This window comes from Leuciscus leuciscus, assembly GCF_965113295.1.
Source record: "Leuciscus leuciscus genome assembly, chromosome: 20".
In the NCBI taxonomy this organism is placed as follows: Eukaryota; Metazoa; Chordata; class Actinopteri; order Cypriniformes; family Leuciscidae; genus Leuciscus; species Leuciscus leuciscus.
The window spans coordinates 32,246,828-32,263,907 of record NC_138744.1 but is presented as its reverse complement, the minus strand read 5'-3'; the positions used below and the strand labels follow the sequence as shown (position 1 = coordinate 32,263,907).

Here is a 17,080-nt window from a genome sequence, read left to right as displayed (position 1 = left end):
ATCCAGCTATACTAATCATATCCAGCAGGTGTGTTCGAAGAACCTAATAAGCCAGATCATGATTAGGCCGATGATAACATCTTGGATGTCTCATTTGATCTCAGATGTTTTAAGCAACGTACGAAGAACGAGCCCCAGAAAGCATTTTTATATGTTATTAATGTTCAAAAACACTAAAGCTCTATAGCCTTTTGAACTGATATTTATTAAAGTGTTAGTTTCATAGTTTCAGCTCTACAAACATTGAACATAACAACACAAATAGAAAGTTTAAAAATAAACACACACACACATCTTATCTCATTGCTTATGCCAGTAAACATTTTTACAGATGGTTTTTGGGACTTCTCTTTCAGTCTAACAGTAAGAGGAAATTATTTGGTGGTCGGTTGTCTTTTTTTTACTCTAGTTTGTTGCTGTAACCTATTTTGTCAAACGATTCAAGATGGACTGCTGTAAAAAACCCATTATATTTCAAAATATACATTTCAGTTGAATCACCTAATCGTCCACATGAGCCATTGCTGCTTTTATTGCTGCAATTATTGCTGCTTGTGGCTATTTTTTATTTGTGCATTTTTATTGTAACATATTGAATGTTTTTAATCTTTGAAACGGACACTTAAGCATTAAAATGAGTGACACAGTTTTCTGTCACAGCTGCCAGGCATGAAAATTCAGTGTTGGATGTTTTTCACTGTTACCTTAGCAACCCTTTTATCTCTCAATAGCAGATTGTTTACTGCTGAAGCATTTAGATTTGTGAAATCGGGAGTGAATCACACACAGGCTCCGTTTCACACCAGATGAAACAGAGCATTGACTCCTTTACTGTAAGGTCGCAGAAGTTCAGTCATATCTTCACCCCCAACGGCTCTGTGCTCTCGAAAGAATCCAACTGCGCTGAAACTGCACCTGATGATTAGATTTGTTTTGTTTATATTTAAGGTTGACCTATTGTGCCCTTTTACCAAGTCTTGGTTTTGTTTTTGAGCTCAACTAGAACAGGTTTTCATGCTTGAATGTTAAAAAAGCATATTATTTTTCCTCTCTTTTTCCACATAATCTCCTCTCTTCCCAGTCTGTCAGTAACGCTCTGTTTAGTTCCTGCCTCTATGAAGCCCCTCCTTCTGAAAAGCACACTGTGCTCTGATTGGTCGCCTGGATCAGTGTTGTGATTGGTCAAGCGTTTTGGGCGTGTTTGGGAAATGTCCCGCCCATGTTTGTGCATCACACGCATCACACACATGACCAGCGTCGGCCAATAGTGAGCCTACGTGTGACATATAACACAGAAGCTGTACGCTATTACACTACGTGAAAAAAACTCGAGGCCCAGAGAGAAGGAAATGAATAGTGGAATAAAGTCGTTATTTTTGTTTGTTTTTCGCACAAAAAGTATTCTCGTCGCTTTATAAACTTAATATTGAGCCACTGTAGTCACTTGGACTATATTAACAATGTGTTTAATACATTTTCTGGGCCAGCAAGTTATAGTGTCTTAGAAGCCTATGGAGGAGTGAGACAGCTCTCAGATTTAATCAAAAAATATTTTAATTTGTGTTCCGAAGATGAACGAAGGTCTTACGCGGTTGGAACAACATGAGGGTGAGTAATTACTGACAGAATTTTCATTTTTGGGTGAACTAACCCTTTAAAACCATTAAGATTAAAAACGAGGATAATTAAAACAGTTATAAATAGAATTAAAAGAAATATAATATATATGATATATGGATATGATGCATGGATAAGATAAAGTAGATACAATCAGTCGGACATACAGTGGCAGTGCTCATTCAGTAAATGCACGGTTAAACAGATGTGTTTTGAATGTGACTGTTGGAGCACATCTGGGGCCATATTCACAAAACATCTTAAGGCTCAAAGTAGCTAACTTGCTGATTTAGGATAAACTCTTAAAAATAATGTCAGTGTCAGTCCTAATTTTAGGACTCCTACATGTTTGCCTTAAGAGAATTTCACAAAGCAGTTTAGCGCTAAAACCAGCTCCTAAATCTGTGAATAGTGGTAGAAAAGGTGTTTGTCAAGTCAAAAACAATCCTAAAATGGTTGTTGCTGGCAATCTGCCTCAGCAATCCGGCCAAAGACACTGTATATACCATTGAGGCAATAGGCGATAGAGCCGGTGCTGAGCCTTCTCCCCTTATAAATGCAATAAAAAAAATTATTTGTAGATTTTAATCTGCAATGACATAACATAAAAGTTAATTTAGGTACAGGCATTATGCAGTGAAAACATTGCAGTCAAGTTGAAAATAATGTCTTATTGTCTGCACTGGGTAAAAGTTGGTCTCAGCAGCATTGTGAATTCTTTTATTGTCCTAAAAGCACTATTACTGCTAATTAGGATCATTCACTATAGTGGTAAGATTAAGGGCCCTATCATACACCCGGTGCAGTGTTTTTTGCTAGTTTCAGCCCGACACAGTTATCATTTTCATGTCCTGCGCCACGTTGTTTAAATAGCAAATGCATTTGCGCGTCCATGGGCTGGTCTGAAAACCACAGTAGCTTTTAAAGGGAATGGGAGATGAGACTCTGATTGGTTTATTTCACGTTGCGCCCAAAACACACCCATTACTCATTGAGAGAATAGGGACAACCCTTTAAGACCATGCGCCGCCGACCATTTTTCCTATCGTTAAACTAGCAAAAGTGGATTCGGACGCACTAAGAGCACTTGCACCGCGCGCTTTAGACCATGCACTTAGATCATTAAAAAAGGGCCCATAATGTTTTGTGAATACGGCCCCTGGTCTCTTCTGAAAGCTGGTTCCAGCTTCAGCATAATAGCTAAAAGCGGACTCGCCTTGCTTTGAGTAAACCCTTGGTATTTCTAACTGACTCGATCCTGAAGATCTGAGTAATCTTATATTGAAGTATCAGCATGAACTCTCTTGTAATCTGTACGACAAAATGGACGTTTACCCAGCATCATTTCTTCTGCTTTCCAACCCTAGAAAGAAAGAAAGAAACTTATAAAGAAGGAAAACAGTACAAAAACCCTTGAAAGCTATGCGTATAGATAATTTATAGATTTTGTTAGTGATGTTTGCTAAGGTAGTCAAGTCAAGTCACCTTTATTTATATAGCGCTTTTTACAATACAGATTGTTTCAAAGCAGCTTTACAGAGATAACAAGAAAATACGTTTGTTTCTAGAAGAAAATAGCGTTACAGTCCATCTTAAGTAAGTTCAGTGATGGTTCATTTTTGTTGTAAAAAAGATATTAATTTATTTAATTTATATATATCCACTCTGGAGAAAACAGTGATGTCATCGTCCAGCTCAGTTCAGTTCTCATATAATGATGTCATTGCAGGCAGATCAATAATATTGTTGAATATTAAATGGTAACCATCACTATTACTATTACACAGGGTTAGAACGAAGTAGTCCATACAAATAATAATAATGTAGTGAAGTTTGTGTTAGCAAACATCAGTGATTACAATACCGTCATATACTGTATATTATACAATAACTTAATATAGAAGCTACATGCACAGATAGATGTGATTAGATCCGACCATTCTGCCTCAGTGTTATGAAGATCTCTTAGTCAGGTCGTGAACTGGTTATAATTATGTGAAATGCCCATTTCCCTGATCCTATTTCCTCATTGCTGTGTCCTCGAGGGTCCTGGGCATCTGTGTGATTCTCAGTCTGATGAATGATGCTCCCTCGGTGCCTCGGGCTCTGAGAACGAAGTCCAAATCTGAGATGAAATCTTCCTCCCTCATTTCCTTCACTTTCCTCTTCTATTTGTCCTGTTTAGCCGTGCGTTTGTAGTGACAGATCACTATTTTATTATCATCTCGATCTCATGAGAACATTTATGTTGTACAGTGTGTGATTTGTACTATTTTTGAAAAAAGAAAAGCATAAAGGTCCACTCCTAAACATAACCGTCAGGGGGGCGTAAGAATAATTCGTCCAATTCGTCAAAACATAAAATAGCTACATGTTAGTGTGTCGTCTAGGTTCGGGTTGTAGCAAAGATATTTAATTTTGGATTAAATGTAGAGTCCCATTAGTTGGCAACCATAAATATTCACTGGACTATAGACTGTCATCTTGCTGACAATTCTGGAATTTTGGTTATTTTTTGCTGTGTATAAATACACAATATGTTTCAAATGGCTATTCATATATATATATATATATATATATATATATATATATATATATATATATATATATATATATATATATATCCACTATACTATAATAACAACAAGACAATATGATGTATCTGTTGTTGTGGGGAAAAAACTAATTGAGAATAGCAGTCAGAGCATCAGTCGTTTCCCTCCACCATGTTTAAAGTTAATGGCACACCCAACTCGGGTATCAAAATAATCTCTGAGTTTCCCACTAGAGTAAATATGATTTTAGAGGGTGTTCATGTCCAATTTCCAAATAGGAAACTCGATAAGTTTAGCAGCATAAGTTAGCATTTGCGTAAACAGAATAGAGCGCTGCAGTTTATGATTCTCAAACATTTTGTTAAAAAAAAACTTAATTGTGAAGCCTAAAACAATTGTAGGCTGTAAATGAACTACACCACATTCAAATGACTTCAACGTCACCACCAATAAGTAAACTCTGTAGTCCCATTTAGATACTTGTCAGCAACGGCCTTTTTCAAGACATGTAAATGCTTTTGATAAATTACAAGAGTGTATTAGGCTATGTTCACACTTAGCGTCTTTTTTGACAAGAAAAAGTTGACAACGGCGTTTTTTTAGCAAAAAAAAACGCTGGCAGCGTTCGGTTACAAATAGCAGCCGAGTGCGTCTTTTGTGGCTGGCGCATATACTGACGCGTCTTGACCATGCGTCAACATACGACGAAAAGGGTACCCCCATAACGTCCATATGTGACGATTCGGGTTATGGGTAGGTTTAGGTATGCGTTAGGGTACCGCTAGGAGGCGCTGCTGGTGCGCTTCTGTCTGCGTCTCATATTGACGTTAAAGGGGTACCCTTTTCGTCGTATGTTGACGCATGGTCAAGACGCGTCAGTATATGACGTTTTGGGGTGAGACCGGGCTGCTATAACAGGAGCTGCAACAGTAGCCTAGTGCTGTGTGATGCAAAAAATGTCGAGAAAGAGAAAGTTGGCTCTTGCGTTGGCTTTTGAAGTTACCGGGGAGGAGAATGTCGGTTCACAAAGACGTTTGTGGGTGCACGACAGACAGTTGTTCTTGTTGTTATGGAAACGACAGGTCTCGCTACTCGCTTGTCATTGGTCAGCTGTCAAAAAGGCGCTTGACGTAGGGCGTTCTTTTCAGAAAAGTTGAACTTTTTTCAACTTAAAAAGACGCTCTGAGCTGCAGAAAAAGACGCCGGCGGTGGCGTCTAAAAAAGCGCTCAGGACTTTTTTGAAAAAACGGTTTACTCCATAGGGTTATAATGTAGAACAGACGCTGGCAGTTTGAAAAAAGACGCTAAGTGTGAACATAGCCTTACTGATGTATATCATGTTGTAAAATAGAACATGAAAATATCTTGAGCTTGTGTTCAGCACAGACCTTATTTCAGGCATTTAACAACCACAGGTTTTTTTTTTAAACCCACTGACTTCAGGAAAATGCAACTCATTTCTGGGTTTTAGCCAACAAAAACACATCATCCCTGCTCCACGGGCTAGGGTCAATTTGTAACTTTGTCCAATACCATTACTTTATATTTTGGTACTTGCCGATATCGATACCTGTATTTGCACTACATTTGTATTTTTTTTATATATTGGGTAGAAAAACCAAAAGAATATGAATCATAGTAGTTCGCTTAATTTGCTTAGTAAATATTTCCTTCCGTTATTTTCATGTTTAAGCATATTAAAATGTATTGCATGCGTTTCTGTTACTTTAGCTGCTCATTCTATTGCTCGATCATATTTGATCTATCATTTCATTGCACAGCTCATATTTAGAGCTGCTCCAGCAGGAATATCACAATTCTCTATTACAATTTTGATACTACAGTAAAAACTCCAGCCTAATTACTGTAAATTTAAAACATAATAAAAGACAAGTAAGCAGTCTGTAATAAAATAAGAACAAATAATCAAATTACAAATAGCACAAATAAACACAATAAACAACAACAACAAAAAAGGCTACAAATGAAATTAACTGTTTTTAGAGTTTTTCAGGTAGGTCTACAGGTCTAACAGTATAGTTGTCAGCTACATAATTTGAATAAAGTAATCAAATGTTAAATAATCGTGCATTGTAATGCTTAGATCCACAAAAGACGAAGATGATTATAAAAGAACATACGATTTATTATGAACTCGAATAACAAGCCAACATACGAAACAGTGTGCTAGTGCACAGACAACAACCGACAATGAACTGAGGGACCAAAGGAACTTAAAGGGATATTTCACCACTGGAAAGATGAATGTGTATTTAAATTGGGTCCTTTATGTAGTAAAAATGTGAGATTATTTTAGAAGTTGGTGCCTTCTAGACTGAGAAAAGCCAGAAAATGTATTTTTGGCTCATGTGGATGAAAGACAACAACTCCCAGAATGCACTTGCTTCCCTGCCCTACGAGAACACTCCCAAGCCACGCCTACCGGTTACAGAGGGCAGTATCGGAAGAAATTATATTTTTGCGTCATCTGAGTTTTTTTTCCAGACACACAATACAGAAATCTCTCGTCTCAGGGGGACATGAGGGAGGGAAGCACGGTCATTCGGAAATACTACCGGGTTGATACAAAGCTTAATGCTAATCGGTGAAGTATCCCTTTAAGTAGTGGTACAAACAAGGTTAATAAGGAGACACAGCTGAACTAGGATTAATCATATCAGTAACCATGGCAACTCATAAGTGGCGGGAAACTAGACAAAGGAAACACGTGACTGAATGAAAACTATAAGCAAACTGAACATGACTGTGACGTGCATATACATCACTGTATAATTAAAATATAGATAAATCTTTATAAAGTTACGAAAGAAATTCAGTCAATAGCTGTGAGTGATTACTTTGTCTTTTGTATTTTGATTTAAAAAAATCGAATTAAAAGTTATTTAACAGTAATAAAAACACAGCAGCAGGTTTATTAGGCTGCTGTCCCTTTAAGACCGAATGCGGATCCAACATAGCCCTACTGTACATGCGTTTTCTTTGTTTACGTTCATTAAGATATTATCGAATATGTTTACCAGGATACTCGCCAAGATGGACGTTTTCACATAATTTTGTGTGAATTTGTCCGTTCAAGCGCAAGACGTGAAAGAGAATTCAATTCAATTCACGTACTGTCTGAGGCATGCAGCTTTCAGGGCGCGCTTTGGATGTTTGCGTTCATGAAACTTCTTGACCTGCAAATGTCCTATAATAATGTAGGAAACCATTCGTTATACATAAATCACATAACAGTTAATGTTTTACTTACTTAATTAGTTTTAATCTAAATGATGCATGTGTGCTGAGTGAACATTAGCAATCAAGAGCATTCAACAGCCTCTCTCTCTCTCTCTCTCTCTCTCTCTCTCTCTCTCTTATTATTTTCTTTGTCTGGACACAAACACTGTTCAATCGCTGCATGGTAGGTCTATCGTATTGGTTGTTGGTATCTGAGCATTTTTTTTGAGTACGAGTACATGAGCGCGGGCCGATACCCCACTAGTTGTAACCAGTATTTCAAGGACTGTAGTGTAAATTACATTATACAGGCATGCATCCACTCACACTTTAAACACACTTCCTCCAGTCTGACTAAATTTTGCATGTGCTAATGCTACAGACAGATAAGGGGCTACACTCTTGTACAAGTTCAAAAAACATGCCGCACTTGGTGGGACCCCAGTGTATTTTATTGAAGGTCAAAAACACCCAGAAACCATCCAGCAACATTCTAGCTGCATAATAATGTGCTAAAAAACACTCTGAACACCTTAGCAACCTCAAAGCTATGCCCTAGCAACCAAAACTTTGGTGACTTGTGTGCTGGCAGCAGTAAATAAGTCAATAATTTAATAATTTAAGTTAATATATATATATATATATATATAAAAAAATAGTAGTTGCATTATTATTACTACTTTTATCAGAATGCTGCTTGCTAAATTGCACTGCAGTCTTAAAAACCCCAAGTGTTTTCTTTTAAAAGCATCTAATTGCATTTTCACAATACTGAATTTTGACTCTAATTTCGGCTCCATAATTTGTAAATTATTCATTTGTTTTCACAGCTCTTCTTCTCAGAAGAATATATTCCTTCCTTTGCATTTTGAATTTAAGTTTCTTCATCTGTAGTTTTGTTTTCCTAGTTTGCTTTATCTTTCTATTCTGGTTTAACGTGTTGGACGAAGTACACAAATCAAGTATTGCTCCAGTAAAATTATTAGTACTCATTTTATTAGAGTAGAAGTACAAAAGTTATTGATATTTAATGTAGTTGAGGATTAAAAGCATTAAAAATTACTGATTTGTGCGTTAAAAATGCGTTCAAGGTTAGTTCAAATTCTGTCATTAGAGATCATAAAACTAATCCATATGAATTGGTTTAGTGGTTGAATGGTTAGTCCAAATTTTCTGGAGACTCGATCGCCTTATATGATGAACAGATTCAATTTAGTCTTTTATTCACATATAAACAGCGAACACAAACCGAACCTGCTTGACACACGAGAACAAACCTCTTGCTGAAGCTCAAACGTGCTGCGTGACATGGGAATAAACCTCTCAGTTCATATGGATTAGTTTTAGGATCTCTTTATGAACTGTTCGAAGCATTAAAGTGGTAGTTGCGTAGCTGTCAATGGAGGGACAGAAATCTCTCAGATTTCATCAAAAATATTTTCATTTGTGTTTCGAAGATGAACGAAGGTCTTAACGAAGGTGAGTAAATGACAGCATTTTCATTTTGTTGGGTGAACAAAAGAGGAACAAAATACAAACATACTAGTTTTATATCATTTGAAACTGTTACAGGAGTGGGGAAGATACATGAATATTAATTTGTATTATTAAATGTAGTGGAGTAAAAAGTACAATATTGTGCTTTGGAATGTAGTGAATTAGAAGTTTCCCAAAATAAAAATACTCTAATAAAGGAAAAATACTTAAAAAATGTACTAAAAGAAGTAAAATACTTCCTACTGTCCACCACTGTTAACATGGTTGTGGAGTCATTTTAAAGATCTCAAAGGAGTTTCAGATTGTTAAGAACTATTTCTGGTCATTTTGCTCATTGATCTGACTGAGAAGGACTAAAAACGGACAGAACAGAGAGAGTATTCGTATCCTGCTGAGCCATTACCTTTATAATAGCTGTATCACGCAGCTATCTGGAATACTTCATTATGAATGGTCATTGTCTTTGCTTAACAATCGCAGATTTTAGAAACAAAGAACATTTATTGCAGTGGAAAAGTCAGCAGTTAAGGTTACATATTATATCTAATCCAAGCCCTGAGATTTTTAAAAGCATCATCCAACACAAAATATGTAAGAAGAACTGCGAAAACATGCCCTGTGCAGTGCAGCCGCCCATCAGGAGCTTGATGTGTGATCAGTGTTTTTGATGTTTTCCATCACTGTTCCTGTGGATTATCATGCTGACAGCTCCGTCACTCCCCTGTGTGCATCAGTCTCATCTCTCTGCTCTTTCCCCTTCCTGCGTCTCATTAATTAATATTACTAATTAGCGGCCGCATCATTTGGGATTCTCAAGGGAATTGGTCCTGCGCTGCATATTGCCTGTCTCAACCTCAGAGTCTAGCCATTTTATTCAGTCAACACCATCCATTAAAGGTCAGGAATGTAATTTATTCAGTGTTAAGATCATTTCTCATAGCCCTTATTAACGGGGTGGTTGATTATGATTTCACTTTTTTAACTTTAGTTAGTGTGTAATGTTGCTGTTTGAACATAAACAACATCTGCAAAGTTACAATGCTCAAAGTTCAAAGCAAAGGGAGATATTTGCTTTTAAAGAAATCACTTTTTAAGGACTACAACAAACGGCTGGTAGGGACTACACAACATTTCTCCCGGGTTAGTGACATCACCATCCCTAGAATTTACATAGAACATAGAATACATACATAGAATTTACATAGTTACCCCGGAACACGATTTATAGATTATCAAGACAGAATATGCCAATCAATGACTAGAAGATACACTACACTCACTACACATTAGCTACATAAATTCATCAACAAACCATTCAGAAGTGTTGTCTACATGCTGTCACCTCTTCTTGAGTCTCTCCATCATTGTCTGAATCCGGTTTGAACATAAAAGGCTAAAAGTTTTAGAAATTTTTAGTGCATGTGCAGAGTGCAAGCTGTTGAAGCTCCGCCCCCTGTGCCGGGAGCAGCAGCTCATTTGCATTTGCTCAGGGACAGACACAAAACGGTGCGTTTTTGCTCACCCTCAAAAAGTGACAACTTTAATATGCTATATAAAAATATCTGTGGGGTATTTTGAGCTAAAACTTCACATACACACTCTGGGACACTTTGTAAAAAAGGCATTATACCACCCCTTTAAGGTAAACATGAAATTCCAGTGCGGCAACAATTTTCAACAAGAAAAGATGTGGAGCGGGACTTGATTCATCAAATTGACAGATTTGTGTAAACTTGAATTACAGGTAAAGGAGATGCATACCAGAATGGAAGGATTCGTGATGTCAGCCAGAAGAAACGTTGTTTCTATATAATCGGCACAATAAAACCAAGAATGTTGCTGAAGTAAATTTGACTCTGTGGTGCTTTCAGAACTATGTAGTTTGATGTCAGCTTTTTGTTTAAACAAAACACAAAATAGTTCAAAAAAAAAAAAAAAAAAAAAAAAGATTGTGGTTTATGAACATCTCATTATTCACTTACACATTCTGAGTCAAAATCAAAACCTGTTGAAAACATTCTGAAAGTAAACACACACACACACACACACACACACACACACACACACACACAAAAATCAGGAACAGAACTTGTCACAAGTGTAACAAATCAAAAATATTTGTAGCAAATTAGCTCAAAGGGGAAATATTATTAATAAATAAATCACTTTTTATGATTAATTATGAATATTTGGATCAGTTAATTGGATTAACTTGATGTAGCTAAATTAATATTACAATCAATTAATCAGTTCGTCCAGCGAACACTTTTGATTACTCATTGATTCTAAGAAAGGGGTATTTTTCATGGCCACAGAAAAACAATTCTTTCTTAGCATGTCCAGCGCTTAGAGCGTCACAAGATCAGAAATCGTTAAACTGACTTTGTTGCAAGCAGAGAATCAGAACCAATCAGAAGTTGTATTAACTAAATCACAAACACAACTAATCTAAACACACAATCATATATACATACATGGGTAAAATGGTAAGTGACAGAATGAAACTGGAAATAAAACAGGGAAATGAAACTATGGGAAAAAAAAATATTTTTCTATGAAAAGAACCATCAGCTTTCTTCTTTCAAAGAAGTCAGCACTTGTCTGACTCTCATCTACCACTTATTATTAAACCTCTGTTTAAAATATGCGATACTTGTATCTCCTTTAAAAGTGTGTGACGTCTTTGAAGAAGACCTCATTGGTTCCGTGAGTCGATGGTTGGAGCAAAGCTGAAAAAATACAATAAAAAAACTTCAATTTCTACTATAAAGCAACTCTCCAGTCCAGCGTGTTAATGTTTTTACTTGCATCTGATCTCGACGGACTGAACGGAAGAAATGAACCGGAGAAGATTTTCACATTAAAGAAGGCAGAGCCTCAGAGTCGAACCTACATATTAGCCACTAGTTTCGTTTTATTTCACACGTCATCATTGTATCATTTAAACACAATTTCAGAAGAAACAACGGTCATATGTATAGGTCGCGTGAAATGGGGAACCCCAAAGAAGCTACTAAAAGCTTTTAGGAGGGGGCCCGATAACATAACATACAACATATAATATACAAACTAGAGGTGGGCATAGATTAATTTTTTTAATCTAGATTAATCTAGATTAATTTTGAAATTAATCTAGATTAATCTAGATTAAAATGGCTCATTTGAATTCTGCCGAAGGCATTCAGAATATGTGTGCTACCCAAATAATGACTATAAAAGTAAGTCTTTGAGAACGGGTTTCTCAAGCCAGGTGGCGCATTAGACCAGGGGCTCATCTCCTGTTTCCAAAATGCATCACAAACTGCTTGAGAAAGCTGTTCTACTCATAGACTGTAAAAGGTTACTACTGTACTGTTACCGTCCGTAGGCAACATTAGGTAGGCCTATGTTATTATCAACTACTATAGGCTATCAATTAGGGATGGGCGATATGGCCTAAAATCTATATTGTGATATACATTGCACATTGCAGCCTCTTGCGATAACGATATACAGTATATTATAATAAAACCATTTCAGAACAGATTACACAGACCCATGCTAAACAACTGCTAAATGTTTTTTTTTTTAAAGGGTGTATGTAGTTTTGAGAACATATATTGTGCAAAACTGTAAGTATACAACATAATTTTGCAGATAAATAAAATTTAAGTACACTAGCTGCAGAGACTTAAGTAGGTCTAATGTTTATTATGGCTTGGAGCTTATGAAACCCCAAATTTAAAATTAGAATATTGTCTAACTGATGTCTTTTCAGTTAAAAAGAAACACAACAACGATTCTTAAAATCGAGATTATGTGCTACACCACTAAGATATATTGGAATGGGAATAATACGCGCGCGCTGGTATTCAGTGATATCATGTTTCGTTTTGAATTTGAGGTGGTCGAACGGATTAGTCGTGTGTTAACTTACCGAACTGTTACCCCACACACTCTGTATATAGTTTGCTGCTGCTCGTCTGACGGCTTAAACCCGAACCAAGTCCAAATAATGGATGTGGCACCGATCTTTTTCACCAGCTTTCACTTTCAGCCGTGTTTACTTAAGATGACGACGAATATGCGTTGCAGCCGGGTTTACCTCGCGGCCGCGGGTAGATTGCGTCATCATAGCTTGTGTAGTATAGAGCCATCTCCCAACCCAACTTGGAGAATAGATTAACGGCGATATTTTTTTTATCGCGCGATAAGAGTCTCGCGTTAACGCAGCACGTTAACGCCGATAACGGCCCACCACTAATACAAACCAAAAAACTCAATAGGGGGAGACCGGGGATGGTTGTAACAATTTTGACCTTTCTGTCTATATCTTGTAGTACTTTGAAGTCAGTGTGTTCAAAATGTGATCCAAACTAGTTACGTGTCTGCTATTAAATGACATCGCTATTATCTTTGCAACACAAACAGAAAATGCATGGTTTAGTTTCAAACACGAGGAGTGAAATGTTACAATTCACCCAATAGTCAGGGTTAGTTGTAACATACCCTGGGTTGAGATGTAACATTATGATATCCACCGGAGTGATATGTAACATAATGAAATAAGGATTTTCACCAAAAAATTATTTTGAAAGGTTTTTATTCAACACTGACTTTTCAATAGAACTGATGTGTGTGTGTCACTCTTAGTCGTGTGTTTGTCACTCTCAGTCATAGTAATTGACCATTATAAATTGAACTTGAACACAAACATGGTTTGTTTGTAAGCATGTTTGTTACTGCCAGTGTTAGTATTGGCCATAATAAAATTGAACACTTGAACATTGTGTGTGTGTGTGTGTGTGTGTGTGTGTGTGTGTGTGTGTGTGTGTGTGTGTGTGTGTGTGTGTGTGTGTGTGTGTGCGTGCGTGCGTGAGTGTGTGTGCGCGTGCGTGTTGTTACAACTAACCCAGAGTCTTGTTGTTACAACTAACCCAGAGTCTTGTTGTTACAACTAACCCAGAGTCTTGTTGTTACAACTAACCCAGAGTCTTGTTGTTACAACTAACCCAGAGTCATGTAGCCATGAACTAGCTCACCTTACAGCTAACAGGCAAAACATTAGCACTAACAACTTGCATGGAAAATATCTACACAGACACACAATAACCATAATAAACGTTTGATGAGTTTAACTACAAAGCAGAAATTCCCATAACAAAAACAAAAAAAGTAAAAAAAAGTAACTTTCTTACCTCAAAATAGTTTTTTCCACTCTAACATGTGCTGTGTCTGCCACAGGGCTCTACTTTATCAACTAAACTGAGCATGTGCGAAGTGAATCAGGTGATTTGTAACTAGTTCCTGATTGGACAGATTGGAATTGTTACAACTGAACCGTGTTACAACCATCCCCGGTCTCCCCCTACCATAGACACAAAATAAACAAATATATAAATACAACAGAAAACAAACACTACAAACAAACAGACGATCCCAAGTATAATACATTACGGAATGTTCAACAATGATATGTTATGAGCAATTTTTCCTTGAGATTTTTCTTTAAAATGGAGACAGAATGCAACAAATTTTCCTCGAGCTCGTTCCAAATCTGCGGTCCCCTGCAAACTACACTCAGGCTCGTACATTTTAGTCGTCATATTTTGCCAGTAATTAAATGTTTTTCCCTTGTGTCATATGTGTGCTGGGGACAACTGATTGGAACAAGCTCACACAATCGGTAATTTAACCTATGAATGACCTGGAATATCGTACATTATGAAAGACATTATATTCGGAAAGCCTTAATAAACCAAGGCGACGTAACAGAGGATGAGTGGGGGTATAGGGCTCAGATCATGTTATTACCTGTATAATTTTTTTCTGTAAAGTCTGTCTTTTTTTCAGGTAGCTGGTAAAAGTGTTACACCATATGACATTTCAGTAGTATTACATCATCACCACGGACCACTGGTAGTTTTAAAGGGTTAGATCACCCAAAAATGAAAACTCTGTCAGTAATTACTCACCCTCATGTTGTTCCAACCCAGTAAGACTTCAGAACACAAATTAAGATATTTTTGATGAAATCTGAGAGCTGTCTCACTCCTTTATAGGCTAGTAGGTAATCGATATCTGCCATCCCAGAAAAATTAGTAAAGATATCGTTAAAATAGTCCTACAGTGGCTGAACCTTAAGTTTATCAAGCGACGAGAATACTTTTTGTGCGCAAAAAAACCCCCACAAAAATATCGACTTTATTCAACTATTCCTGTTCTTCTGTGTTTCTCTGAGTGAGTTCACATAGTGTAATAGCGCAGCGCTTCTGGGTTGTACGTCAGCGCGTAGGCTCTACATTCTGAATAGTGAGCCTACGTTCTGATGTACAACCCAGAAGCGCACAAAAAGTATTCTCGTCACTTGATAAACTTAAGGTTGAGCCACTGTAGTCACTTGGACTATTTTAACGATATCTTTAACTTTTCGGAAAAGTTCACTTTGGTAAGCCGTTTGAAACTAATTCCAAATTAACTTAGTTTTGGCCTGATTTTTTTCTAAATGAGATCACCATGATGGAAAAAATATGAGATAGGAGGGGGAGAAAATGCATTCACAAAAGTTTTGCCTTCCCCTGAGTAACTTTCCCCAATTTTTTTGTTTGTTTGAGCCAGTGCAAAGTTTCTTGAAGGAAATCAAAAATAATTTTTCATTTCGCCTTCTATTTTTCCATCACCATGTCTCTTTAGGGGCTCCATATAAATGACGTCACACCAGTTTGTTCTTTGATTTCTCTTAAAGTTTATTGGGGCCTTAACACTAATAACCATTTATGTCAATTTCCTTATTTCAGTGCTTTGAGATCTGTGTCACGGCAGACTCTACACGGTGACAGAGGTTTTCTGGTGTCTGTGTTTTGACGGGACAGTGGAACAATCTGTCTTAAGTGGCGTGAAGGAAATGCAAGACCTGGAATCAATGAAACATCTAGAGCCTAATCTAAACAGGAACTTGAACCGGCAGGGGAAAGAAACAAGACAATGCCAATACCTAATTACAGTGTAAATGTGTGTTTTCTTTATTTTTTTCTTCAGAAAGTGGGGTTCTTCAAAAAGCCAATATGAAACTCAGATTCTCTCTCTTTCCTGATTTTAAAAAGAAATATTCTGAATCTTTCATACATTCTGCTTTGACAAAGGAGGCTTTTATCTTGGTCCCATTAGCATTTTTGGCACCGGAGCAATTTACATTTTTATAGCATAATTAATGAACAAGAAAGTCATTTACATTTTCCTCTGTTCACTGTCACATTGTGTGTGGAGCATATTTTTTATTTCAGTGGCCAGTATTTGGGAATTTGGACGGTGTGAAGGAAAGGGATCGGCAAGGTGAGAGGATGAATAATCCGTTCTGCTTTAAAATCATGGAGCATGGAGGGCAGACAGGAGTTCATCTTTCAGCTGGCTCTCATTCACATCAGCTGGCTCTCGCATCAAACGCTCAAGCACTAATTGAGCCATTTAAACATCCCGAAAGAAAACTACTCATACATGTTTCATATAAAAGCATTTCGCATTTATTTGCGACCCTGGACCACAAAACCAGTCACATGGGATTTTTTTTTTAATAAATTGAGATTTATACATCATATGAAAGCTGAATACATGAGTTTTCCATTGGTCTATGGTGTGCTAGGATGGGACGATATTTGGCCGATATACAACTATTAGAAAATCTGGAATCTGACGGTTGCAAAAAAATCGAAACATTGAAAAAAATCGCCCTTAAAGCTCTCCATGTTCTGCAATCACTCACAAAAATAAATGTTTTATATATTTACGGGGGGAAATTGACAAAATATCTTCATGGAACATGATCTTTACTTAATATCCTAATCATTTTTGGCATAAAAGAAAAATTTATCATTTTGACCCATTGTTGGCTATTGCCACAAACTGGTTTTGTGATCTAGGGTCACATTTGTCATCTTGCAGAGACAAGACGTTGTAAAATTCTTATTAATGCAACAATATCATTCAAATATTCTTTACTTCAGTATCTGATGATAAGCATATTGTAAAGAAGTTCATTGTAAAGTGAATGAATCAGTGCTGAACTTCACATGACTCATTTTTATGCATCACGTGACTATAAATATATGAATATTTGGTGAGATGTTCCCTCAGGATGCAGGTGAGTCTGTCTTAAGCAGGTGTCGCATGTGAGACAAGTGTTAATTCATAAAATA

General features: G+C 36.9%; 1 long non-coding RNA gene across 2 annotated transcripts in view; it reads left to right on the top strand.

Moving 5' to 3' along the window:
• LOC309484253 overlaps nucleotides 1–14,094 on the top strand; it is a 288,989-nt gene extending 274,895 nt beyond the window's left edge. The window contains exons 5-6 of one of the 2 annotated variants that reach the window (XR_014200783.1): nucleotides 13,563–13,691; nucleotides 14,022–14,094. This is a non-coding gene — a long non-coding RNA (uncharacterized lncRNA). Of the gene's footprint in view, nucleotides 1–13,562; nucleotides 13,794–14,021 lie in introns of those variants that run through there. The other variant, XR_014200784.1, reaches the window with a different exon arrangement.
• Nucleotides 14,095–17,080: the final 2,986 nt, after the last annotated feature.